This window comes from Canis lupus, chromosome 2 (genome assembly GCF_003254725.2).
Source record: "Canis lupus dingo isolate Sandy chromosome 2, ASM325472v2, whole genome shotgun sequence".
In the NCBI taxonomy this organism is placed as follows: Eukaryota; Metazoa; Chordata; class Mammalia; order Carnivora; family Canidae; genus Canis; species Canis lupus.
Window position 1 is genome coordinate 10,576,903 of NC_064244.1, and position 27,797 is coordinate 10,604,699.

A 27,797-nucleotide genomic window follows, 5' to 3' on the forward strand; every position below is an offset into this window, starting at 1 on the left:
TAATGTTTTTTTCCTATGCATACATACCCATGATAGAATTTGATTTATAAAGCAGACACAGTAAGAGACTAACAACAAAATAACAGCTAATAATAAAAGAGAACAGTTATAACAATATACTGTAATGAAAGTTAAGTGAATGTGGTCTCTCTTTCTCTCAAAATACCTATTGTACTATGCTCACCCTTCTTCTTGTGGTGATGTGGAACGACAAAATGCCTGCACAAGGAGGTGAAGTGAGTGACCAACACCATTGATGCTGTTCAAAGCGAATTTATAGTTGGTGGGGGCGGGGAGGAGGTTACACGGTACCACATGCCTTGTGTGTCCATTCAGCCTTTAAAATGCTCACCATGGAGCACCTGGGTGGCTCAGTGGTTGAGTGTCTGCCTTTGGCTCAGGTCGTGATTCCAGGGTCCTGGGATCGAGTCCTGCATCAGGCTCCCCACAGGGAGTCTGCTTCTCCTTCTGCCTATGTCTCTGCCTCTCTCTCTCTCTGTATGTCTCATGAATAAATAAATAAAATCTGTAAAAAAAAAATTAAATGCTCGCCATGTTATTATAAGAGCTGGATTTGAGTTTCAGGGAGAAATAGGCACTCTCTGTAGTAGAAGCAATACTTGAGTTGAGAACTCTTTTTTCTTTGGTCTGTAGACCTGTCAAGCCCAGTTCAGTCACAGGTGACACTGGGTGCCGAATCTAAAGTGGGCAGTGAGACATTATAATAATATGATGAAGAAGGGAAAAGTTCAAGTGTGAAATGCAAACTTGACTTTTTTTTTCAAAGTTAATGAAAAAATATTTTTGAATTAATTTGTACTGTTGCAAAAAGTACAAAAGTAAAGAAAATGAAACTCATATCATGCCTAGTTGACCATATACTGAACTGAGAAGACTCACATAATCTCTAGGAAATTATCTCCTCAGTACCTGTTTCCCCAGGTAAGAAGCCTGTCCCCTTTTGAAAATTGGAGCTTGCTGGAGGACAGGAGCCAACTGCCAATGGACGATTCTGTTGTGTCCAACTTTACTAAACTATGGGGCTTTATTGTATTTTCTTTTTCTTAAACTGAGATATAGTTGATATGTAACATATTAGTTTCAAGTGTACAACATAGTGATTTGATGTTTGTATATATCATGAAGTGGTCCTCACAGTAGGTCTAGTTACCATCCATCACCACACAGTTATATTTTTTTTTCTTGTGACAAGAACTTTTTAAAATATTTATTTTAGAGAGGGAGTGCATGTGTGTGCATGTGTGTGCACACACACACATCACATGAGCAGAGGGAAGGGGCTCGGGCAGGGAGAGAGAGAGGGAATCTCAAGCAGACTCTACACCTAGCACAGAGCCCAAATTGGGGCTCCATCCCACAACCCTGAGATCATGACCTGAAGAGAAATCAAGTCACATGCTCAGCTGACTGAGCCACCTAGGTGCCCCTCTTGTGATAAGAACTTTTAAGATCTATTCTCTTAGCAACTTTGAAATATACTCTGCTGTATTTTTTAAAATTAAAAAAAATTTATTATTTTATTATTATTATTTATTTATTTATTTATTATTATATTATTATTATTTTATTATTATTTATTTATTTATTTATTTATTTATTTTTTATTTTTTTTTCTCTGCAGTATTGTTAACTGTAGCTATTATTCTGTACATTACTTCCCCAGGACTTATTTATTTTAGACACGGAATTTTGTACCTTTTGACCCTTTTCACCCATTTTGCTTGTGTTCTACCAGCTGCCTCTAGTAACCATCCATCTATTCTCGGTGTATTTTCTTTTGTAATTTTTAAAAAGTTTACGTTTACCTGCCGTGACTGTGAATTAATCAAACATATAATATAATGGTATACAGGTTAAGTTTTCAGGGTGCTATATTGTGAAAATTACTTTTGAGCCATATTTGTGAAAAAGCTAGTTTCTGAGGCCATTGAGTGACTTAAAAAATTTGGCATTTCCTTTTGGGGTCATATATAAGAATTCATAAATTTATTCTAGAAAAGAATTTAATTCCTTTTAGCTCAGGAGAGAGACATCAAAATGTAAAAATTTTGAATAATCCAAAGGCTTCAAATAGTTTGTGGAGATTCCCAGTTTGTGACTCCAGAATGGCAAACACACTTCGAGAATCTAGCCTCTTCCAATGGATTGTGCCTTCTTTTTTTTTTTTTTTTTTGTCATGCAAACTTGTGCATGTATTTTATGAAGTGTTAATGCAGTTAGTATCTAATGTTCCTAATTTATGCAATTGGATATTTCATAAATGGGGTTTCTGCATGCAAGCATTTGTACACATTAATATTTATGCAAGTATTCAAATCAATGCAAGGGCATCTGTCTGAGTATGTGATAAAAATATGCATATGCATGAACATTTGTACCAGGGGATAAGTCCCCAAAGTTAGTGATTGCTGAGGTTACAGTTTTCAACTTTTGTCCTTTTGACAAAATTTCTTTGACTAGAAAAGGCATGTAGGAAAATAGCACTGGCACTAATATTGACAAATGAAATAGTTTTATTTAAGTGTATTTAATAGATGCAAATGACAAGTCTATTGAAGCTTCTTTAATCAGCAGTGCAATTTGTAGAAAACAGTATTTTAGGATATGTGGCAGTTATTACAAAGGGCATTTATTCTAATATATTGCCAATACAAAAAACATGCTGCTAGTAATGAAATAAATTTTATCAGAAATATTTTTTTTCTTTTCTTATTTTAGCTCAAATCTGACCTCTAGAAATAATCAGCAAATCAGTGCAGGAGTTTTTTGGCTGATTTTAGGTTGTGTATAAGAATGTAAAAGATGACAAAAAAGGGGTGGGAGGTAGTTCTAATTTCAAGTCCTCAGGATCACTGTTGATATGCTTGTCCATGACATATCAGGGGATTCTGGTTCTGGGATCTTCCCCAGGCTGGAAACCTCAGTCTCGGGGGTCCAGCCTCCTTAGGCAAGCTAAAGAACCTCCCGTAGGAGGCCAGGACGTTCCATGATACTGCTTTGGAGTTTAGGGATTGACAGTCCTCACTGCTTGGTGATCTACTGACCTCTACTCCATATTTTTGTTATTCTAGAGGAAAATTGCTCCTTGATCTCTTCATACTTCCGATTCTGCTTTGTCTATTCATTAGGTTCAGCTGGCAAAATGTTTCTTTTAATTTATAAACTTATTTGTTGGTAAATTTCCAGACCCCTATGTTTTCATTCTATGGTAGGCCAAAAGAAAACAGAGTTGATTCTGAAAGTCAGTTTCTCAGTTTAAAGATGTGTTGAAAATTATTCTTTTTCTTTTTTCTTCTTTCTTTCTTTTAAATTTTTATTTATTTATGATAGTCACACAGAGAGAGAGAGAGAGAGAGAGGCAGAGACACAGGCAGAGGGAGAAGCAGGCTCCATGCACCGGGAGCCTGACGTGGGATTCGATCCCGGGTCTCCAGGATCGCGCCCTGGGCCAAAGGCAGGCGCCAAACCGCTGCGCCACCCAGGGATCCCTCTTTCTTTCTTTCTTTCTTCTTTCTTTCTTTCTTTTTCTTTCTTTCTTTCTTTCTTTCTTTCTTTCTTTCTTTCTTTCTTTCTTTCTTTCTCTTTCTTTCTTTCTTTCTTTCTTTCTTTTTCTTTTTCTTTCTTTCTTCTTTCTTTCTTTCTTTCTTTCTTTCTTTCTCTTTCTTTCTTTTCTTTCTTTTTTCTTCTTTCTTTTCTCTCTCTTTCTCTCTCTCTCTTTTTTTTTTTCCATTTCTTTGCTGAGGAATTTGCAATCTACCAGCTGTTTGGAAGGGATTGAGAATTGTCATATGTGAGTAACATCTTCCCAGTAAAATTTTGGTTAGCTGGTTTTAGGCTGAAATGTCAGGGGATCAGGTTTTTTTTTTTTTTTTTTTTCATTTTTCTTTTTCTTATGGGAAATGAAAGGTTGAGAAAAATATGAATGGCTTAGGTGTGAATTTGAAAGGAATTGCTTGCTCAGTTACACTGTCCTTTCTCAAAGCCCCATTAGTATTTGTTTTCCATGATCTACTGAAGGGGGTGCAAGTTTTTGTTTCTGTGTGTCACATGTGGGGGACAAAGCTATCATTGTCCATGTGCCAGAGGTGGCTGGTTAAAATGTTCTTGATCTCTAATGGGCATAGAGTGTTGCCTGCTTTGGATGTCTTCCAGTTATATCATTCTAGGCAAGCCCTATGGTATAGAGACTAGGCCTTGATTACATATGTTTCTGTGACTTGGAGGAGGCTCAGAGTCATTTGCAAGGATTTTTGTCTTTCTTGTTGGTATTTACTTGGTCCACCTCTAAGCAGAAGCCATCCATGTAGGCTCAAAGCAGAAAGGACCTCAAGTGTAGAAATTTACCAGTAGGAAGGAGTTCTATATGTTGTGGTGTGGAGGTAAGGCTAGAGTGATCAAAGGAGAAAGTGGTATAGGATGTAGAGGACAGAGAAGGCAGGGCCATGATAAAAGAGTTGGTGTTTTACTATAACTTTCAGTGGAAGCCATTTACAGTTTTCAGGTAAGGGTGTGACGCAATTGGATTTACATTTTCAAAAGGATTACTTGGCTGATTTGTGGGGGAAAAAATGGATTCCATGGGGCCAAGAATAAACACAGGGAATGATTTCGGGGGAAAGGTAAGATATGGTGGTTTGGACTACGTTAGCGGTAGAAATGGAGAAAAAAGGGCAATTTTATGTTTATTTTGGAGATGGAGCTTCTTCAGCTTCATGCTGAAGAGAGAAATATGGAGAATGAGGGAGCAGAGAAAACAAAGCTGCCTCCTGGAATTTTGGTTCCAGCAAATGGGTGAATGCTGTGGCCATTTCACTTAGATGAGGAAGACTAGGGGAGGAACAGGTAGCGGAATGTAGAAACTCCACTGGATGTGATCTGAACATCCAAATAGAGGTGACCAGTATGCTCTTCTCCCCATAGCATGGAACTCCTGGGAGAGAGGGGCAAGGAGGTATAAACTGGGGTGAGTCGTCAGCAACTAGATGGTGTTTCAAACCCTGGAAGTAGCTGAGGGCCCCTGGAGAGAAAGTGTGGAGATGAGAAGGGGAGCCAGGACCAAGCCCTAAACACTTCCCCTTTGAGAGGTCTGGCAGAAAAGGAAGAAGGAGGCAAGGTGGGTCTAGTGAGCTGACAGAAAAGTAGGGCAAATTAGGAAACAGAAAGCAAGGGAGGAAAGCATTTTTAAAAAGGACAGCGGTCAACTGGCAAATTCTGCTGAGGGGTCAGATAAAGGGAGGACCCTGAGAAGCTCATTAAATCTGGCGCCATCAAGGGAGTTGCTGACCTTGGCAAGAGTTGCATCAGTGGCATTGTGGGGAAGAGGGTCAGGGTGGAGTGGGAGATGACAAATTGGAAATAGTGAATAGCGGTAACCTGTTCAATGAGTCTTTCTGTGAAAGGGCTGAAGGTGGAGGTAATTTATGGTCAAGATATTTTGGTCATATTTATCTTTTTGCTGTTGTTTGGTTTTCACAGGAGAGCCACTAAAGCATGTTTGAATTAACGATGGAATCGATCCAGTAGAGAAGCCGGTGATGAGAGAGAGAGAGAGAGAGAGAGAGAGACAGAGAGAGAGAGAGAGGAGAAAGGGGGGAGGGAAAGGGAGAGGAGGAGGATGGGAATTCTAGGATCCAGGGATGTTTCTTCCACTGTTCCAAAAGGGAAAGCAGAAGGTGAGAAGGTGTGTGTAGGTATAGGCAGGCTTGTGGTTCGTCGTGGAGGGTGAGGGAGTCACACTGGGTTGCTCCCACTTTTTCTGCATCTGCACCCTATGGCCTCTCCTCGCTGTACCACTCCACTGCCTTCTTCTGAATTCCTGTTTCTTGGTGCTCCAGCGCTGGCTCTGCACGAGTCAGCCTCAGCTTAGACACCACCTGTATATGTCCAAGTCCTTCTGTGAGCACTTGGGAGTAATGATGTGGCCAGGCTCAGAATGAGTCTGAGTAATTATTTTACCTGAAGGACCAGCTTCCCAGGATGGTAGCCACCTGGCCGTGTGAGGCTGCAGAGTGCTTGAAATGTGGCTAGTGTCACGGAAGAATTGAACATTTAATTTCATTTAATTTAACTTTAAAACTGATACTTGATTCAGCTATTAGCAAACTTTTACTATGCTTGGGACAGTATAGATACCTGAATCTATGCCGAGTATCTTCGATAAAATTTAGCATCTGGACTGTGAGTATAAATTGTACCTGATTTCAAAGACTTAACTAAAAAATATATAAACTCTCGTGGATAGCTTTATATTGACTGTGTGCATGTTGAAATGACACTAATTTGGATATGTTGAGTTAAAGTATATTATTCATTTCACTTGATTTAAAAAATTTTCTTTTTTAAAAGTAACTGCTAGCAAAGTTAAAGTTAATAGGCAGCTTACATGACATTACTATTTGGTTTTATGGGCTGTGCCTTTAAGAAAAGCTCATATTTTAGGTATATGCTTGGTCCTGACTACATAGGAGTCAACCGTATCTCACCATGAGGAGCAGTGACTGTTTAGGAAACATGACCTCTCAGAGGTGGTGCAAAACTGGGATTTAAGCCTGGCCCTCTGGGCGCCTACAGGCCGCGCCCTGGACCGTATGCCACATGGAAGTCATTTTGTGCATTCTTGCTCTCGGGTTATTCTGTGTTTACCCTAGCGAAGGATATTTACATGGACACGTACAGGACAGAATTTGGTTCTTAACTCAAGCCATTGAAATTATGATTCTCGGGATATGGTTTTAATGTACTGTTACTGACTTTGCTTTGATTTAATGGAGGATACACAGTTTATAGTTAGGCCTCTCTCTGTCCTTGAATTCAAAAACCAACCATCAACTCTTATTTACTACGAATGATGACCCCCGTTTGCTCTGTGCCCTGGATCTCCTATCACCAAATACTGGCATGCACTTAGTCCATTATTCCATATTTGGTGACACACTCCTTTCGTCTTGCGACTGTTCATCTTTCATTAAGAGTCCCTGTGAAGAAAAGATTTATTTATTTTTTAAAGGAATAATTTAAAGTTACTATAAATTTTGCATGGTTAAACTAGCGTTTGTGATCTACCACAGTGTTCTGTGGGCATCTGAAGGTCAGTAGGTCCCAAACTGAGCTCACTATCCATTCCTCTTTTTTTTTTTTTTAATTTTTATTTATTTATGATAGTCACCGAGAGAGAGGGAGAGAGGCAGAGACACAGGCAGAGGGAGAAGCAGGCTCCATGTACCGGGAGCCTGACGTGGGATTCAATCCCGGGTCTCCAGGATCATGCCCTGGGCCAAAGGCAGGCGCCAAACCGCTGCGCCACCCAGGGATCCCCCATTCCTCTTACTCTTCTTTATTCCTTATCTGATTTTGGTATCATTGTCACGCATCCAGTCGCTGGTCAGAAACCTCTATCATTTCCAACTTTTGCTCTTTCGTCAGCCCCTGCAAGCAGCATCCATTATGTTCAAGCCCCCTCCAGCCTCACATTACCTTCTTCCCACCCGTTGCTCCTGCCTGGCTAGAACTTGAACATCTCTAACTTTTCTTCTTCTTCTTCTTCTTCTTCTTCTTCTTCTTCTTCTTCTTCTTCTTCTTCTTCTTCTTCTTCTTCTCCTTCTCCTCCTTCTCCTCCTCCTCCTCCTTTTTCTCTCCCTCCTCCTCCTTCTTTTTTTTTTTTTTTAAGATTTTATTTATTTGAGAGAGACAGATTGAACATAAGCCAGGGAGGGGAGGTGGGCTGAGGGAAAGGGAGAAGCAGACTCCCTGCTGGGTAGGGAGCCCAACGAGGAGCTCGATCCCAGGACCCGGAGACCATGATCTGAGCCAAAGGCAGATGCTTAACCAACTGAGCCACCCAGCAACCCCTCTAATTTCTTTTCTTGCTCCAATTCATCTGTGATCTCTTTCAGAAGAGAGGCCTTTATCTCTCATCTTTGAGTCCTGGCGCCTGAGTGGAGAGCTTGTGCTACTGATTGGAATATTCATAGATTGTGTTTCTCTCTTCACGCGCATCTATCTTCCCTTATTCCTGAATTCTGTTAGCAAAGCTTATCCAGCATGACTCTTGAGCTGGGTGTACGGTCAGGAGCAGTGCTGCAGAATGCAAGATTGTATGCTGTACCCACGAACTGGCTTGGCTCACACAGATCCAACGAAAATCTCTCCCTGGCCATTCCAGTTAATGAGGGACAGATTTCTTTCTTGGAGTCTAAGTCATATAGTAATATGTCCCTGGGGAATAGAATTGGCTGGAAATCCGTAGAATATGATATCTTATACTCAATAACCTTGGGAAAAAACTGTGGGTAATTTCCATATAGGTGTATGTATAGGCAGAGCATTTGGCTCATTGTTTATGAGGCAAAGCTTGCGATAGGAAATTAAAAAGAAAAGAAAAGAAAAGAAAAAGTAAAAAGGGGCTATAAAAGAAGCAGAATTTCATATAATCAAATCCCAAATTTGTTTAAGTCTTCTTTGAAAAATTAGTCAAGTTTTGTAAGGATAGCGTAAGAATCCCGTTAATATAAGTCATGCCTACAGCTCTGTGTTAGCATTACTTCAGCATTTACCTTGGGTCTCACTCCAAACAGGGTATAATTTCAGAACTGAGTGTACCACCATCCTGCCCCTGGTGAAAAGGGAATAGTTATTTCTGTCTACAACATAGCAACAAGATACCAGTAGCTACTCAGGCCATTTTTGGGGGCATCTGATGAAGAGATATTGGTATTTTTATATGGCATATAGGATTTCATAAGAGGTATAATGGAAAGTTTAGTTAAAATGTTCTTTTCTGCTCATTCTCAATTTACTGGTGACAAGTTTTGGAATGGTGGGTCCCTATGTTACAAATACACATTTACAACTGACTCATATCTACAGACAGCTGCCTCCAAACCCTCCTATTGAATAAAAATATTGTGAAAAGTCTCATAACTTTTGAAGAATGAATGGATTTTTAGCTAGATGAAAAGTAGAAACTGCCCAAAGTACCATCAATTAGAGAAAGCTCTCTCCTCCTAGATTCTCTGACATGAATAGTCAATATGGTAGCCCCCAATTCCATATGGTGTGCTTTTGATTTTGTTTTTAAAATTTTGTTGTCCTCCCTGGGATTCCAATAATTGGGTTCAACTTAGTTAATGAACATCTCCTTTTCTAAAAGTGAAGGCTAAGGATGTGTCAGTAATTCATATATGTGTGAACTAGACTGCTTTCTACAAAATAAGGTCGGTGAGGTCAAGAAGAGGAGAGAAGCTAGAAAAGAAGCTAAGTGTGTTTGGTGGAAAGAGGACTCCCACGCTTTTGGAGAGTGGACACTTTGGGAAAGGGACCAGAGCAGAACCAGCAAAAAGGAGAATGTGAAGGGTTTGGAGCATCTCTGCCCTGGAAAAAGGAAGCCTTTGGGGCTTGGGGTACTGAGTTGTAAGAGAGGAAAGATAAACTTTCGTTTTTTCAGAATGTTTCTAGGAGTCATTTTATATTGATACAAATGGTGCATCCAAAGATGGAATATTCTGCAGCCATTAAAGAAGCAAGGTGGATTTATGGTTAAAAAGAAAGTGCACCACAGACTGTACAGAATGCTCCCATTTCTGCATATAATTTTGAAGGCTTAATATGCATATATGCATGCGTTTGTTCATGCGAATATATGCAGAGTATTCCTGGACGAAATGTAATAAGTGATAACTTACCTGCCTCTGGGAAAGGAGCCTGGGGACCTGGGTCTGAGGTAGGGTCTTTGTTTGCAATTTGGGGGGTAGAGTTTGACTTTTTACCTACAGTACTTCCAAGTTTTAAAAAAGAACGAGTTGAAAGTTTTCTAGGATTATTCTTACCCTTAGGAAAGTTGATGTGTGATGGGGAAGGAGGGGGCGGTGGGGAAGCAGGGGGCGGGGGAAGGAGCAGTGGGGAGGAGGCACATACTCTCTTTGTCCTTTCCTCGGAGTCACAAAGCTCAGGGCTCTTGTACGCCAGGACTCCTCTAGTTTTATTACCTCAGCTGGATTATGGTTAAATAAGCTTTTCTGGGCTGACCTGGAACTGAACTACTATTTATAATCTCTTTCTGTGGAGAAAACTCTACAGTGTTCCAGAGAGCATACTAAACTAAATTGTTTCCACCTATCCACTCTTATTATGTCTATTACCTTCCCAGTAAAAAAAAAAAAAGGACTTCAGATTTATTCCAAGAGTGCCTGGAATCCCACATCCCACTACTCATCTCATCAGAAGTGATAGAAACACTACATGCCGTTACATGTCTACATACCTTTTGGGTTTTCATTTGTTCCAGCAAGATACAGTCCAGTTTGCAGGTTCTTTTCCAACTTGCTTATAATTTTTCTAAGGAAGGGTAGTGCCTTTTCTTTGTTTCCATGCCTAGTAGAGAGTTCTAGGCATTCAGGAACTATTTGTTGGATCCTAAGTTAAGGTGAGAGTAGATGTTTAAGTGGATTGGTCACTGTTAACTGTTATAGATAAAAGTTTTTTGGCCTAAGAGACATTGTAGCTAGGATTTTAGTGTAGGACCGGGATTCTCAACGTTGGTACGGTTGACATCTTGGTCCTGATCCTTCTTTGCTATTGGTCACTGTATTGTGCCTTGTAGGAGGTTTAGCAGTGTCCCTGGCCCCTCCGCACTAAATATCATTGTGGACTCCCAGTTGGAACATTCAGAAACATCTGTGGATATTGCCAAATGGCCCTTGGGGGCAAGATCACCCTAGCTGACAATCACTGATTTGGAGTGATTTTTTAAAAAAAGATTTTATTTATTTATTTATTTCTGAGGCAGAGACAGAGGCAGAGACATAGGTAGAGGGAGAGGCAGGCTCCCTGCAGGAAGCCTGATGCGGGACTTGATCCCAGGACCCCAGGCTCACGACCTGAGCCAAAGGCAGGCACTCAACCACTGAGCCACCCATGTGCCCTGGGTGATTTTTGGATTTGCTGTTCAGTCTCCAAGAATAGTCCTATATTGAGAGACAAGTCTTCAAATCTTGGAGACCAAGGGGTGGGACCAAAGCAAGGCTTTCTGAAAGCTTACATTGTGCTTTTGTGGGGAATTAGAAATGGTGCCCCCTCCCTGGGGGCACATAATTAGAAAAGGACCAAGGAAGGAAGTGTAGACAGATTTCATCCTCCATTTGCCCCCTCCTGTCATTCCTGCTGGGTTTTTGAATAGGAGGAGTTCCTAGGGCCTAGAACTAAGTCTGGAAGTCTACCTGAATTGGGAAACAACAGGTTCTGGGAGCCAGTACCTGCATCAAACGATAGGATGGTATGACAGACGAGGCTGGCTTCTGAGTTAAATCAGCTATGCTATCGTCACTTCCAAATAGCATATCAAGAAAATGCTTCCTCATTAAATGGATACTTCTCAGGATCATTCACTGAACAAATGTTTATTGAGCATCTATCGTGTGCCAGGAGGAAAATGCTCCCCGACCTGGCCTTATTGCTGAATGAAGTGTTCTATTTCTGAGCTCTTGGTATGATCGCTTTATTTGATATTATTCAGAATCTTCCTTATTAGTGAAAAGTCTTTTTTCCCCTTCCACTTAATTTACTCCCTTTTGGAAAGACCAATTATAATTAAAAGCAAGAGGAACAGCAATCAAAGATGGCTGGAATTCTCAGAATAATTCTTAGCTGTGTGTCAGTGCTCCATGAGTGCACACACATGCTGGGCTGCATTCTGGAGACCCTCTTTAACGGTTCTTATATTTATAAGTTATCCTCCAATGCATTGGCGCGTCAGCTGCCAAGGCAGTTTGTAGAATCTCCTTCCCTGGAGGTCTTTAAAAATAGAACTAAATACCCATCTGTCCAGAATGGTTTTGATGCAGTCCTGCTGATTAGAAGGAATAGGGCGAGATTTTCCTGTCAAGGTTCGTTTCAGTCTTGAGTGCTCTTAAATGGAGAAGTTTGCTTTTTAGTGGGGGAGGGAGGGATGTAAGGAGACGCTCTCTGAATTTATTGATGCATCACTGTACGCATTCTGGTAAAATAGAATAAATTATATATTTCTCATGCTTTTAATCTTTTGGAAGCGCTTGGCTCATTTGGAAGCTCGCGCACAAATCTGTGAGGTAGATGGGGCCCTTCTCTGGGTCCCTGTGGCGCAGAGGAATCAGCGAGGCACACAGATGTTCAGTAACTGGTCCAGACTCAGGGTGGGGAGGCTGTTCCCACTGTCAGCTTTCAGGGCTCATCACGCTCTTTTCCCTTGACCCTTGTGCTTCTTTGGGTTGTGAGTCTTGCTCTGTCTTTTGGACATAAAGACAATTGATTGGGAACCAAAAAATTTTTTTTTAAATTGGGGGACCCTATTTAGGACCTTTGCCTACTCTATTTTTATAAGTATATGTGTGTGAGTTTGTGTGTGTGTGTACAAATATAGGAGGGCAGGGATATGTATGTATATACGGGGATGTATAAGTATAGCAGTGTGCCTGTTCCTGAATTGGTCAGAGTTCAGCAGAAAACAAAATCAACCCATGTGACAGCAAATAAAGAGACTTTACTGAGGTTTGGGGATGGTTAAGGGAAAAGGCAGGCAAAAGACTGTGAGGTGTCCAGAGAGTCAGGGGGTCATGCTGAAGCACATGGAGAACTTGGAATGGTGTTGTAGTTGTGAGGACAAAGCTCCCACCAGAGGAGGGCACTCCAGGAGAATGGGTGAGGGGAAGAATACCCCTTCCATTCCCTTCTTTTCCCTCTGATCTCTTGTCCCTACTTTCTGCTGGCCAGACTCAGTTAGACTAGTGCCTGCAAGGATGCCATGGAGATGCAGTGCTCAGGGCTCTCCTTATAGGACACAGCAGAGTGTGGGGGGGCTGAGTTGGAGGCAAATGGAGACTAACCAGGTGTGTGTGTGTGTGTGTGTGTGTGTGTGTGTGAATTTGTTCTTTCCTTAAAATTGAAGCAATTGGTACACAATATTTCATTAATTTCAGATATGCAGCATAGTGATTCAATGACCTAAATGTTAGGCTGTGTTCCCCGTAAGTCTAGCTACCATCTGTCACCAGACCATTGTATTAAAATACCATTGATTATATTCCCTACACCGGACCTTTCATTCCCATGACTTATGACTTATTCATTCCATAAATGGAAGGTTATACCTTCCACTCCCCTTCACCATTTTGTCCATCCCTCCACCACCATCTCCTCTGGCAAATAGTTTGTTCTCTGTATGCAATAGTCTGTTTGTTTTGTTCATTAGATTCCATGTATAAACGATACCATATGGTATGTGTCTTTCTCTGTCATATTTCACTGAGCATCATACCCTCTAGGTCCATCCATGTTGTTGCAAATGGCAAGATCTCTTTCTTTTTATTGCTGAGTAATATTCCATTACATATATATAAAATATATAAATACATATACAATTGTATATGTAAATTATATGCAAAGTATATAATGATAATAATATAATATACGTACATACCACATCTTTTCTATTTATCTGTCAGTGGGCACTTAGATTGCTTCCATATCTTGGCTATTATAAGTAATGCTGCAGTGTACATAGGGGTGCATATATCTTCAAATAAGTGCTTTCATCTTCTTTGGGTAAATACCTAGTAGTGGAATTACTGGCTTGTATGGTATTTGTATTTTTAAGTTTTTGAAGAACCTCCATTCTGTTTCCCATAGTGGTTGCACAAATTTACACTCCTTACCAATAGTGCACATGGGCTCCCTTTTCTCCACAATCTTGCCAACATTTGTTATTTTTTGTATACTGGCCATTCTGACAGGTATAAGGTGATATCTCATTGCAGTTTTGATTTGCATTTCCCTGATGATGAGTGATGTTGAATATCTTCTCATGGTCCTCTGTATTTCTTTGGAAAATGTCTATTCAGGTCCTCTGCCCATTTTTTAATTGGATTATTTGTTTCTTTAGTGTTGGGTTGTATTAGTTCTTTCTAAGTTTTGGATGTTAACTCCTTAGTGGATATATCATTTGTAAATATCTTCTCTCAGCTGTTTTTTTGTTTTGTTGATGGTTTCCTTCCTTGTGCAAAAGCTTTTTATTTTGATGTATTCCCAATAATTTATTTTTACTTTTGTTTTCTTTGCCTGAGGAGACATCTTAGGAAAATGTCATGAAGGCCAATGTCCAAGAGATTCCTGTCTATTTTCTTTAAGGAGTTTTATTGTTTCAGGCCTCACATTTAGGTCTTTGATTCACTTTGAGTTTATTTTTGTGTGTGATGTAAGAAAGTGGCCCAGTTTCATTCTTTTGCATGTAGCTGTTTGATTTTCCTAGCACCGTTTGTTGAAGAGACTATGTTTTCCCAATTGGATCTTCTTGCCTCCTTTGTCATAGATTAATTGACTGAAGAAGCACAGATTTATTTCTGGGCTCTCTATTCTGTTCCATTGATCTTTGTGTCTATTTTTGTGGCAGTACCATACTGTTTTGATTACTACAGCTTTGTAATATAGCTTGAAATCTGGGGGGCATCTTTTAGTGGAGGGCATCACATACTCAAGATGGGTTTATTTTTCTAATTTAACCTTAGACCTGAAAACTTTGCCATGGATTAGCAGTACTATATGTATTCTCTTAACAGTTTAGATAAAATCTTAACGTTTGTTTCCAGAATTAAAATAAGGCACAAATTCACTTTTTCAGTGATTATCTCAGATTGTTCATGAAGATAGATTGAAAATATTTTTAAAAGATTTTGTTTATATATTCATGAGAGACACTGAGAGAGAGAGAGAGAGAGAGAGAGAGAGAACCAGAGACACAGGCGGAGGGAGAAGTAGGCTCCATGCAGGGAGCCCAACGTGGGACTGGATCCTGGGTCTCCAGGATCCTGCTCTGGCTGAAGGCGGCACTAAGCCACTGAGCCACCCGGGCTGCCCTGAAAATAATTTTTTAAAAATCTTTTGATTACCAGTTTTTACTGGGTTGTCATTACTTCTAGACATCTTCAGTGGACAGAGCTAGTCAAACACATTTTTTTTTAGAAAGACAAAAATATACCATTTACAAAATGACAACCTTGTTGGTATCAAATATAGTGAATGCAGCATGGCAAAATACAAAAAAGAATTCTTTCCTGTGTGGTTATGCTACTTAAACTAATGTATAGTTAGGTCCATTTATTTCAGTTTGATTTTGAATTTTATAGGTTGCATTATTTTTGTCTTGAGTTATTTATAAATATGAACTATATAAAATGTTTACACGATTTTCCAAAATCAAAATATGAAGTGAAACATATTGGAAGAGATCTCACTTTTAACTCCACTTCTTCCTTCTTGTTCTGTCCTTTTCTTTCATAAGCATTATTCTGTTTTCTCCTTTTTATGAATTTTGGTTTATCTTTTATTTAAAAATATGTAAGCAGCTGTATTTATATAGCATATATTCTCTTTCCAATTCAGTTGGAAACTAAAATTCAGTATACACTTTTCTGTACTGTGCTTTTTTCCTTTCTATCCTGGAGAGCACTCCAGAGCAGTAAGTGTATGGAGATCTGCCTTATGGATTAGTAGTTCCTTTTTGTGGCTATGCTATAGTTTATTTAACCAGTCCCTAGTTGATGGATATTTTGCTATTATTAGTCTTGTAATGAATAGTCTTTTATATATATATATATATATATATATATATATATATATATATATATATCATCTCCTACTTTTTGCCAGTACTTTTTGGGAGTTGATTTTTATAAGAGGAACTGATGGGTCAAAATGTAAAGACATCTGTAATTTTGTAGATATTGCAAAGTTTATTGCCATCAGAGTTGAATAATTTTGTGTTCCCAACAGTAATATACAAGAGGGCCAATTTCTCCACAGTCTCACTATCAATTTGTAGACTTTTGGAATTTTTAGTAATTTGAAAGGTAAAAAAATGGGGCCTCATGTTTGAATTTGTATTTCTCTTATCATTAGCAAAGTTGAGCATCTTTTCTAATGCTGAAGATCCTTTGTATTTCTTTTTCCATGAACTGTACATTCAGCTTTTGTCCATATGGAGTTGTTGATCTTTCCTTCTGAATTTTTAAAAGTTCCTTTTATTGGGGCTGTTTTTCCTTCACTATCTGTTGCAATTACTATCCTCTAACTATGTTTATTTTGCTTATAGTGTTTTATTTTTATGTGCAAATTTTAGATTATTATTTATGTTTATTTTTATGTAGTCAAGTTTATTTTTATTTGGCCATTCTTTTCCCCATTGGTTCTGGATTTGAGTTAGGAATGATTCCCTTGGCCCAGTTAATAAAGTAATCCCTCCCTGTGATCTTACACAGTTTCATATTTTACATTTATTTATTTTTAAAATATTTTATTTATTTATTTATTCATGAGAGACAGAAAGAGGCAGGGATATAGGCAGGGGAGAAGCAAGCTCCCTATAGGGAGCCTGATGCAGGACTCCATCCCAGGACCCGGGATCATGACCTGAGTCAAAGGCAGGTGCTCAACCACTGAGCCACCCAGGTGCCCCCATATTTTACATTTAGATCTCATTTAGAGTTTATCTTGGTGTGAAGCTTGAGGAGTGGAACTAATGATATTTGTTTCCCAAGTTGTTTTAACATTGCTTATTAAGGCATCTGTCTTTTCCCCACTGACTGGAATGCCCTTTATTATATGCACTTGGGTCTGTCTCTGGACCGTTGATTCCATGCTATGTCTGAATGCTCCAGCACACAGTTCTAATAATAGAGGATTTATAATAAGTGTTAAAAAATCCTTTTAAAACAAAAGTCATGGTGACATGATTTCTGTGTTTATAAAAACATAAAGTGTGAAATGGAAGCATTTTTAAAGATAAACCATGCGTGGGCTACATTTATTATTTTATTTTGCAAAGAAGGGAAGCAGGGCTTACGGAGGTTATACAGACTCATCCAGCATCACCAGAGGGTCAACAGTGGGACTGGAACCCATGTTTTCAACCAGCACATGATTTTCTCATGAAGATATGATTTTCCTCAGAATTTATGGGTGATCAGTCTCTTAGCATGGATCTAGGTCCAAGTTGGATGTTTTCTCTTGCCACAAAATGTTTTCTTAGTTTTGAATATTTAAAATAATACATGATTTAGTTTATTTTTAGTGATAATATATGCATTTTAGAACATTTGGAGAACCCAAATATTGACCCCCAGAAGTGTGTATTTTATTTAATTATTTCCATAATTTTTAAATGCATGGTCTTTTGCTTTATTATGATCATGTTAAGTGGAAACAGTTTGAAGAAAATGAAAATAATATTAAGGATTTGTTTAAGTGCACTGATCAAAGTGCTTTAACTACATGACTTTCTTTAATTGTCACAAAACCCAACTAGGGATGCAATCTTTATTATTTTAGTATTGCTGATAAGGAATGCTTGGCTCTCAGAAGTTAAATAATTTGACCAACCTCACAAAGCAGAGCAGGTAAATGATAGAGCTTGGATTCTAACTTGGTGTTTAACCCTGGTACCTATATCATAACCACTGTTTTCATTCTATCCTGTGTTGATCATTTTGGATTCTATTATTTTATTAATACATTAGCAGAAGTGATTGTCTTTGTTTCAGTGATCATATTAAATTCCGTTTATAATATCACCTTTCTTTAACACAATGAAATTGTTTATACCAGGCTGTAAGAGGAGAAGGGAAGTTAAAAATATTTTTCTTGTTTTTTTTTTCCTTCAGATATTAATCACAAGATCGATGCATCTACACAAATATGGGTCTTGAAAAATAAAATGGAATAATTCTGGAGAAGGCCAGTGTGAGAAAGAAAAACATATCCATTTTATAGATATGTTTGCTGCTCAGGCATTTTACATGATGTCCAGAGGGAGTTTCTTTTCCTATGTTGTCTTAACATCCTCCCTGCAGGTTTGTTTATATCAAAATTTGCATAACTACCTTGATTTTTTTTCCAGCCTTTGCTGGATCCAGATTGTTCCAAATTCCGAGTTAGAGATGAGATATTCTATACATAGTGATGTGTGGCTGAAGTTGTTAATAGTTTGGAGCTTGATGTGCAATCAGAAGTAAAAAAGTAGCCATTTCCTGAACTGTCTCATACTGCAAACCAGCTCAGCAATATACATTCCAGTGTTTACCTTAGTTGTGACATGAATAGACATATCAGTAAGAAAGATGAAAACTTTATTGCCACTTTACATTTGTTTCCTTGGAGAAATGGCGAAGAGGACATTTTGAAGAGAGAAATGAATTAAATGTATGAGGGCCAGTGTGAAATTACATTAGTGACCATTATAGAGGACAGTGTTCTGCTGGCAGCATTTGAAGTGCAATTTTGCATGTGTCCATGGGCTGGGAGACCACAAAGAGTAGACTTTGGATTGACAAGCTGATTTTTAATTTTGTAAAAAGTTAATGCTCTGTTCAAGGTGTACTTTGGAGTATTAAGGTAAACCAGGGTAGTTCCTGTCATCAGGAGGTTTATAATTTAGTGCACTGAATTCATCCTTTTCACCATGCCATTCCTATCAGTAAGTAAAAGCCTGAACTCATTCCCCAGTATATTTTATATTTATTTATAAATTACATACATGTGCTTCTGTAGATCCACAAATTACTAGGTTTTCTTTCTTAAATTTTAAGACTAAAAAAATAATAGTTGACATTCTAATAATTCTTCCTGCAGATCATTGCAGTGCGAGATGCATATACTGTTTCAAATATCATTCCTTTGTCTGTCTAGTGGCGGAGAAGAAAAACAGTCTGTTGTCTTTAGGAGCTTCAGTTGGGAACACATTTTATCCCTAAACAAGGAAGCTTTTAGGGAGTATTTGGAAAATTAAATTGTTTTCTTCAGAGCTGCCTAAGAAAGATTTCATAAGACTCTAGGTATTCCTACATTTTAAATTTTCTATGTTTAAATTTGATTTTCCTTCTATTTCCATTCCTCCTTTGCGGCTGTTCCAGTATTGTTACATTTCAGAGTTGTATAGACTAAGAAGCTGGGAACCCCTTAAGCAACAGTTCTTGCCTGTCATTTTCAAATTCTGACATTTAGTAATCTGTTCTCATCAAACATCTTGTTGAACTAGATGACTGGTTAATCACCTTATGATTCATTTTGTTTCACTTCTCACCTAGGAAATAAAAGGCTAGCTAGCTATTTCTAAAATAAGGGATGACTTAGTTAATCAGGATTTATCATAGAAAGACAGTCTTTTATGTCTTACTATGCTATATAACTAAGTGATAAGGTTATAATAACATTTGGAAATGAGTTTTAGTTATTATGTTTTTAATAGAATGTTCATTTACTATACAGGGTTTCTTAGACTACTTCTTAGCATCTCATTGAATATAAATATGTTCTGTTAGCTTGCAGATAAGATTTAAAACATCAACCTTAAAATTTTCAAAGCTTAGTGCTTTGTTTATGTAACTGTCTTAAAAGTATTTTTTTGTGAAATATTATTATAATGATAGGTTCATGTATTTCCATTTATTAGAGATCCCTGCTCTGTAATATGAAGAACTTTTATTATAAAAATCTATAAAAAGTAAATCTTGAGAGCTAGAATCATCAGTTTATATTAAATTTATCATTAAAATTGTCTTCATAATTTGAAAATTGCCATTTCCTTTTACTCTCTCATACATTTCTTTCAAGTTTTGAACATCTTTCTGGGTGAGTAGGTTACCTATTCTAGCTCAGAATCTGATTAGATTATCATTAAGTTCAAAACCCACAAGAGGACATTATGTTAATAAATCTTGAAAATAAAAAGGAAATGAACTTTTGAAAGAAATATGTGGACTTCCAAAATAGACACTGGAGGAGTTAGAAAAGCTGAGCAAAGAAATAACCAAGGAAAACACTGAAAAATATTATGAAATAATTAGCTTTTTAAAAGGCTCCTGTCCCTAATATTATCTTAGGGATGTTTCATTCCAAGGAATGGCTAAAGGAAAAAAGGATACATAGGAAGGATATGGGATAATATAGAAAACAGTTCCAACAAGGAGGGTTAAACTCTTGTAGGGTTTGTTTTGTACGGTTCTTTGTCTCTGCTTTTTTCTGAATACAGGGTTTCTTAGACTACTTCTTAGCATCTCATTGATAAACAGCCACCTGTCTGCCTGGCCTTATACCTGCCTAGCCTGATAGCCCTAGTATTCACCCCCATTTGATTGTCTATACCTAAATGTCTCCTCGTTCAAACTCACAAACACACTCATTAGTCACTGGATGGCCAGTGCATTTCCTTTCCCCAAGCGCAGTGTCTGCTCCTGGTCTAATGAGTTATGGCTGGATAGTCAGGTCATGTGATTCACAGTCTGCTTGTAAGAGCCACTAACCTGAACATTGTTCACACAGGTAAATTTATTGACATGTCTAATGTAGCTTTATCATTGAGTCTATCCTATTTTCAGGGAAGTAGGTACATAAAATTCCAAAGGTATGTAAATTGGCTTAGAACTCAAAGAAGGTAATAGCCTCCAAAGAAAATTCTAGTTCAGGAACCTAAAAGGCTCTAGTCATGAATATAAATGTGCATTATTATATACATATTGTTATATAAACAAACGCTATGAAATCATACTCATCTTTTTTTAAAAGGAGGGGCAGGGAGAGGGGCAAAGGAAGAGGGAAAGAGAATCTTAAATAGGCTCCATGCTTGGTTCAATGTGGGACTTGATCTCACAACCTTGAGATCATGACCTGAGCTGAAATCAAGAGTCAGACACTTAACTGACTGAGCCACCCAGGGCTCCTGAAATCATATGCATTTAAAGAATAATCTACCAAGAGCAAGTAATATTTTACCCAAGAATGCAAGGTTGGTTAGATATTAGGAAATATGTCAGTATCATAACATTAATATGCTGCTGATATTAGTCAAAAAGTCAAGTAAGAAAAGCTACATCTAATGCTGAAAAAGAATTTGATAAAATTTGACAATTCCCGATACAGTATTTCAAACACTTGGTTTTTATGCTTTGTGCTATTTCCAACAAACTGTGAACATCTGTCATTTTTATCACCAGACAAGAATATGTAAATGGTTTTAAAAGCACCTTTGGGAAGATAATAAATTTGTTTGTATTCTAACTTCCTACCTCATATAATGGTGTCTCAATAAATATTTTTAATGAAGTATTCCATTAAAACAAAGTAGTCTAGCCTTTGAGAATTGGTAAGAAAACAGAAAAGAGTAAATTTTTTTCTTGTCTCACAGGAGACCTTGTTTTAGGAATGTACAGCATCATTTTTTCTTATGTCCAGCGTGAACCATCATCAGTGTCTTTGGAGGACAATTTGCCATTCTTTAGGAGATGCCTTTGAAACTTGTCCACTTCGCTTTCTCCACTACTTGCCTGTGGCTCCCTGAACTCGGACCCCTGTCCCTGAGTTGAGCCAGTGCCCTACTTGACCACCATACACACCTAACTGATGGCTTTCCTCCACCTGAACAACTCCACCTTGCCCTCCACGTGCCATGCCTGAGCCCACGTCCCTTTCTCTTCAAACAACTCAAAATACCTTAGAATGGCCTTTCGTTCTTCACATCTTGTCTTGCTCTGCCTACGTCTTTATAGTGTCTCTCAAATATTTACCTTTGTCAACTTCATGACCCCGGTCTTGGTCTTTATTTTTGGTGTGGGCTGTTGTTTTTGCAGAAATCTTCTGTTCCCTTTTTGCAGATATTCTGTCCCCTTTTCCTGTCATTGCAACTAGATTAATCTTTCTATATGGGATTTGCATGTCATGCCTCTGCTTCAAACTTTAAGATGCAACATTTCTGTTTGAATTATATATAAAATGGTTGGCTTGACATTTGCAGCAGTCCTGCTCTGCCTTTTATGTATTCGTTCCTCCTAAATCTCCTCTATGCACAATGAACTTACTTCTCATGGAGACCATCATATGGCTCTTCTGCTATCTTCTCTTATGCTCTGTCCTCCATGCTTCCTTTTCTCACTTATGAAATATTGACCCATCTTTATAACGTGAAGATCAAAGGCAGGGTTCCTTGATTAGAATCTCCTTGAAATTTCTGATTTCTTCCATCTTCTGAACCCTCACAGCTCTCTGTAATTCTCTGATGGCTTTAGTATACTCTTTAATTGCCTCATCCCTGTGAAAGGCTAGATTTCATTCAGTTTTATTTCTTGCAATGCCTAACATGGTCATTTATATGTAGTAGTTCAAATATGGATATTTTGATTTAAATACTGAATTATTTGAAAATACTATATAGACGGGCAATATACATTTGTATTTCAAATGTATCAATGTCATTGATTGACTCTGCTTGTAAGCCACAGTCTCCAAGTATTCCTTTGGGAGGTGGTAATAGAACTGCAAATATTAAACAGAACTATTATAAAATAAAATTGCGTTGATCATGTAGTTTATTTTGAAAAAGTGATTTTTGTTTTTTCATGTTCACATTCATATTTACAGAACTAAAATATTATTGGGGTAGAGAATAATAAAACTTAGTGTTATAACCTTGAGAGAGAATGTTAATTAAATTGAGGGACAAAGAATGGGACAAATGCTTAAGATAACAATTTCTTGCCCCATTCGTGATGACATGAAAACTTTATTTTCTCATATTGAATCAAACTGCCAAGAAACTCTTGCAGCAGATTGAATGGTATGATAAATATCTGCTTTTTAGAGCTTTGGACAGTGTCATTGCTTGAAAAGCAAGCTTGAACTCCCCATGAGATCACTGTGGAGATAAATGCTTAAAAGCTTTTCAAAGCTATACTCTTGGCTCTATCAGAATTTAATTTCCCACTGATTATGTTTATATAGATTTTGGAACACATACCCACGAATATACTCAGCATAGCTATATCACTGATGATTTCCCATGCCTTGGGAATACATCCCTACTTTATGTGCACATGGAACCCACTTATACTTTTATATATATGGATACCTTGAGTTAATACTCTAGCTTTTAGACTAGGCTATGAAAATGTCCTTGTGGTTGTTTAAAGGCCGTGCCTTTGTAACAGTTAAAAACAATATGTTTTTGTGGGAATAAGTTTTATAAATATCCTATGCTTTATTAGCCATTTGGCCATACCTGGTTGGTCTCTGACCTGTAGTCAAAATGCAAGGGACGTTTTTAAAAGTAGGTTCCAGCTGTATGACATCATAGTGTCAAATACTCACAATGGGTTTATGTGGTGACGGGATGCATAAACATACAGAAAATCTTGGTTCCGGTCCTGTTGATGTTACTTTTAAGCAAATTACTCTACCATTTTTGAACTTCAGTTAGGGATCCTGGCAGTATTTACTTTCTAGAGAGTTTATGGATATGCCATGACATAAGATACGTAAGGGACTTAGCACAGTGTCTACTATTCAATACAGGTCACTTCAGTTCCACTTCTACCAAAAGCAAAAGTGAGGTGTTTTTCTTTTAAAATTTATTTATTTATTCATGAGAGACACAGAGAGAGAGAGAGGCAGAGAGATAGGCAGAGGGAGAAGCAGACTCCCTGCAGGGAGCCTGATGTGGGACTTGATCCCAGGACCCCGGGATCATACTATGAGCCAAAGGCAGATGCTCAACCACTGAGTCACCCAGGTGCCCCAAAAAGCAAAAGTGATTTGATAAAAGAATTTGTTGATTGGTGGTGTTTTTATCTTTGAACTCTTTGTACCACAGCGATTAGATAAAGTTGGCGATCATACAATTGCAGAACCCAATTGCAGAAGACGGATATAATTCTTTACAGATGGGAAAAAAAAGAACCAAAGACTTCAAATGAAACACTTGCCACCACAGGGCAGGTCAATAGCAGAGGGGGTTTCAAACTAAGATGGTGGGGCTCCTCCTCCTGTGGCCACTGCTCTTTGCACTCCACATACAGGATGTGGGGCTTCCAGCCTCACTTTTTTCCCCCAATGCTGTTCTGTGATTAAGGTTCATTCAGTGAGGAGCTAGTGGGCTCCTAATCTCTTCTGTGCTTGGTCATTCTTGCCTGGTCAGCCAGTGTGTTTTTGTCGGACGAGAGAACAGTGTCAGGTGCTGTTGTCAATTCAGTGTGGAACACAATCTCAGGCATGTGTCCTTTTTTTAGTAGAATATAAAGAACCTGAGCAGAAGCCTCATTGTAACATAGCTCATGAATCAGTTATCATCTTTGTCAAATCATCGCTTCACATTCAATCCCTGATCCTGTCTCTGAAATAGAAACATCATAAAAGCCTGGAATGTACTGTAAAAGATACAGATACATTTTTGATGGTTTTGCAAATTAGTTAGTCCTTATTTCATAAGCCTTTAAATTTTTGAATATTTAAACAAATATAAATTTGTTTAAAAAGAACATTCACTACTGCTGTGTTTTTAGAAAAGTAAAAAAAGAATTAGTACGATACTGAATGTAAGGTATAATAAAAAGATAAATAAAGCACTAATTAAAGCATAAAACTGTGTGTAATTTTCTTTATATAAAGTCTTCTGCAACTGTATCCCAGAAGATTAGATTTTATCGTATAGATAATTTACCCCTTTACAGGAACGTTTGTATTTTGAGTTGTCCACACTTAATCAGCAATCAGATGACATCTTTAAAAAAATCTTGTTAAGTTTGTTAATAAGCAAATCTAAAGCTATTGTAATAAGTTTTTAAAAACCCATATATACAAATGTTTTAATATATGATAATACAATTTAGCTATTTATTCTGATTAAATTAAAATCTGAGGTTTCCCTAACTCATGACTATTTATACAAGAGAAAGTAAACATCATAAAGAATAATCAAAGGAAATACATGTATAGTGATTTTAAATCTTAAAATAAGAAACTAAGTACAGCTTTGATCAGATGCACATGTGCTATTTCTGCAGAAAAATTACTTCATAGGGTTAAAGTAGTTGTCTGGTATCAAGCTTAAAATCTTGAAAAAAGATGTCCTTGCCACTTCATTAATGTATGTCAGCAAAAATACCTCCTTTAAAGCAAACTTTAAAGTAAAAATTTTGACACAAAAGAGACTCTCATAGTGAGATTACTCTTTAAGAGTTCACTTTTATTGGACAGGTTGTCATAGAAAACCTTGAAAGTAGCTATTCTGTGCTTTACAAAGGGTTCGATTTACAAGAAATGGCCAGAACACATACATTTAAAAAATAAACGATCTTATTAAACGAACTTTTAATTTTCAGCTCAGCGTGTGTGTAAGGCCAGCATTTCTTTACTACAATTATCATTGTCCTTTTATTTTGAGATGAATTTTTTCCCTAATATTCTAGTATAAATCTAGAATTGGTTTTTTGGCAAATTATTTTTACGGGTTTTATGTTTTATGTAAAATCACTAATATCACACTATTTTCAGTGAATACTTAAATATTCTGAATTTTTCAGTGCTTTAAAAATTTTTATTGAAGCATGATTGACGTATTACATTATATTAGTTTCAGGTATAGTACATGCTGATTCACTATTGGTATATACACTGTGAAATGATCACAATAAGTCTAGTTAACATCCATCACCATACATAGTTACAAAAATTTTTTTTCTTGTGATGAAAACTTCTAAGATTTACTCTCTTAGCAAATTTCAAATGTGCAATACAGTATTATTAACTGTAGCCACCATGGTGTATATTATATCCCTGTGACATATATTTTATAGCTGGAAATTTATACTTTTTGATCCCTTTCACTCATTTTACCTACCCACCCCCCCACCCCACCCCCACCTGCCTCTGGCAACTGCCAATAATCTGTTCTCTGTGCCTGGGAACTTGGTTTGGGGTTTTTTGGTTTTGTTTTGTTTTTTTAGATTCCATATATAAATGAGGTTGTATGCTATTTGTTTTTCTCTAGTATTTATTTCATTTAGCATAATACCCTCAAGATCCATCCATGTTGTCTTAGATGGCAAGAATTCCTTCCTTTTTTATGGCTGAATAAAATTCTTGTGTGTGTGTGTGTGCATGTGTGTGTGTGTGTGTATGTGTGTGTGTGTGTATACATACACCATATTTTCCTTATCCATTCATCTGTCAGTGGACACTTAGGTAGTTTCCATATCGTGACTTTTGTAAATAATGAACATGGGGGTGCAGATATTTTGAGTTAGTGTTTCTTATATTTTTTAGATAAATACTCAGAGATGGAATTGCTGGATCATATAGTATTTCTATTTTTATTTTTTTGAGGAAATTCTTTACTGTTTAAACTGTTACTTATTGATTCTTTTTTAATTGACTCACTTTAAAAGAAAACTCCCAAATCAAAAAAAAAAAAAAAAAAAAGAAAACTCCCAAATCTTTTTTGGGTATCAAGGCAGCTCTGTAGAAAGGGTAGGATAAGCTCTATTTAAATGTCATAAAATCCGCCTCTTAAATTATTTTCCATTTCATTTCCTTCATTTTTGTGTGCAATATCTTTAATGTGTTTGAATCATCTTTAAATAAGAGTACCACAAGCACAGACTTTATGATCTCAGGATATAGTGATCAGTAGAGAAAAAGTGTTTTCAAATAAATTTGAAATCTTATTCGTTAGCATGATTTCATCAACATACAGATACAGAACAGAATGATACTAGGGGCATACCTTGAAATGCTTATTTTAAAATTTGGAAAGTTAGTTTCTCAGGTTGACTGGCAGCCTTTGGTCCATATACTATGAGATGTAGGCTTTTATTATTGTTACTTGTAGTGCTTCATGCTGCTGGCTCATGTCAGCTCCTCTGAGCCAAATGTGCTCATCCATCCATCCATCCCTTCTTCCTTCCTTCCTTCCTTCCTTCCTTCCTTCCTTCCTTCCTTCCTTCCTTCCTTCCTTCTTTCCCTGGGAGAGATGGTTGTTAAATATCTTTTAGCTTACTACTGCTTATAAATGTACCATTAATGAATAAAAATCAGGAAAGCTTCTCAAAAGTTTCTGACAAGTCAGGATGCTCCTAATGCTTTCATTATTACCTGCTTTCTGTTGCTTCTGACTCCTGGGCTATTCTTGTTTTTACCAATCATAGGAACCCAATTGTCCCCATACCACAAGCACTCTTCCTTTAAATCACTGTCAGTAATGACAATTCCTTGGAAGGTGGAAATTGAAAACGATGATAGAAAATAATAATAATATCACTACCAGAAAGAAATAAAGGCCAGTGAATGTTCTGTTGTTCTGTTTCCATAGTTTTTACACAGATGGAAGCAGTACAGATTCGGTTTGGAATCTCTTAGTGTGAGAACTTGAGCAAGTTATCCACTTCTGGTCCAAGTGTCTCATCTGTGAAATGGAGGTTGTGAGGATTAAATGGGATTTTTATATATATAAAGTCCATAGTCAGAGTGCTTGGCATACAGTGATCACCCTTTTGTGCCCTCTCCTAGTACCAAGTAGGAAGTTTCTAAGAGTTCTTGATTGCCCTCTATTTTTGTATAGAGTTTAACTTTCTCCAGAATTTTCAGCAGAGCTTGAGTGAGGGATAGCACAAATACAATTTAAGTCCTTGGATATCACTTTATGTAACGGTATTTTTAATTCAAAGCACTTCATTGCATTTGGATGTTATTGAAGAATTCTAGTAGTGAAAAAAATATCCATTTTTTGCTGGTTCCCTTGAGAAAAGAACAGAAATAAGCGATACTGTGTTTCCCTTCCCTGCCCAAGGGCTTTTCTGTTGAGAATTTGAAATTTTAAAGTTTTTCATAGAAAAAAATTCATTTCAGTTAAAACACTTTTTTAAATGATCCATCAGTCTCTTTAGTAAAGCATCACTGTAATCTTGCTTTATGACATGGTTTAAAAAGAATTGATG

General features: G+C 37.5%; 1 protein-coding gene and 1 long non-coding RNA gene across 6 annotated transcripts in view; one reads left to right on the plus strand and one right to left on the minus strand.

Moving 5' to 3' along the window:
* The window catches only part of NEBL (nebulette), a 341,512-nt gene that overhangs the window by 197,649 nt on the left and 116,066 nt on the right, over positions 1–27,797 (plus strand). For 2 of the 5 annotated variants that reach the window (XM_025464019.3, XM_035712963.2), the window contains exon 2: positions 17,703–17,891. The exons of the other annotated variants lie outside the window; for them this stretch is intronic. The gene's annotated coding sequence lies outside the window, so the exon portion shown is untranslated. The remainder of the gene's footprint in view (positions 1–17,702; positions 17,892–27,797) is intronic. 5 annotated transcript variants of the gene reach the window in all.
* LOC118353893 (uncharacterized) lies at positions 6,700–23,139 on the minus strand. Its single transcript, XR_004813438.2, has 4 exons — positions 23,087–23,139; positions 10,280–10,431; positions 8,574–8,632; positions 6,700–6,995 (listed from the first exon to the last, which is right to left on the minus strand). It is a non-coding gene; the product is annotated as an uncharacterized LOC118353893 (long non-coding RNA).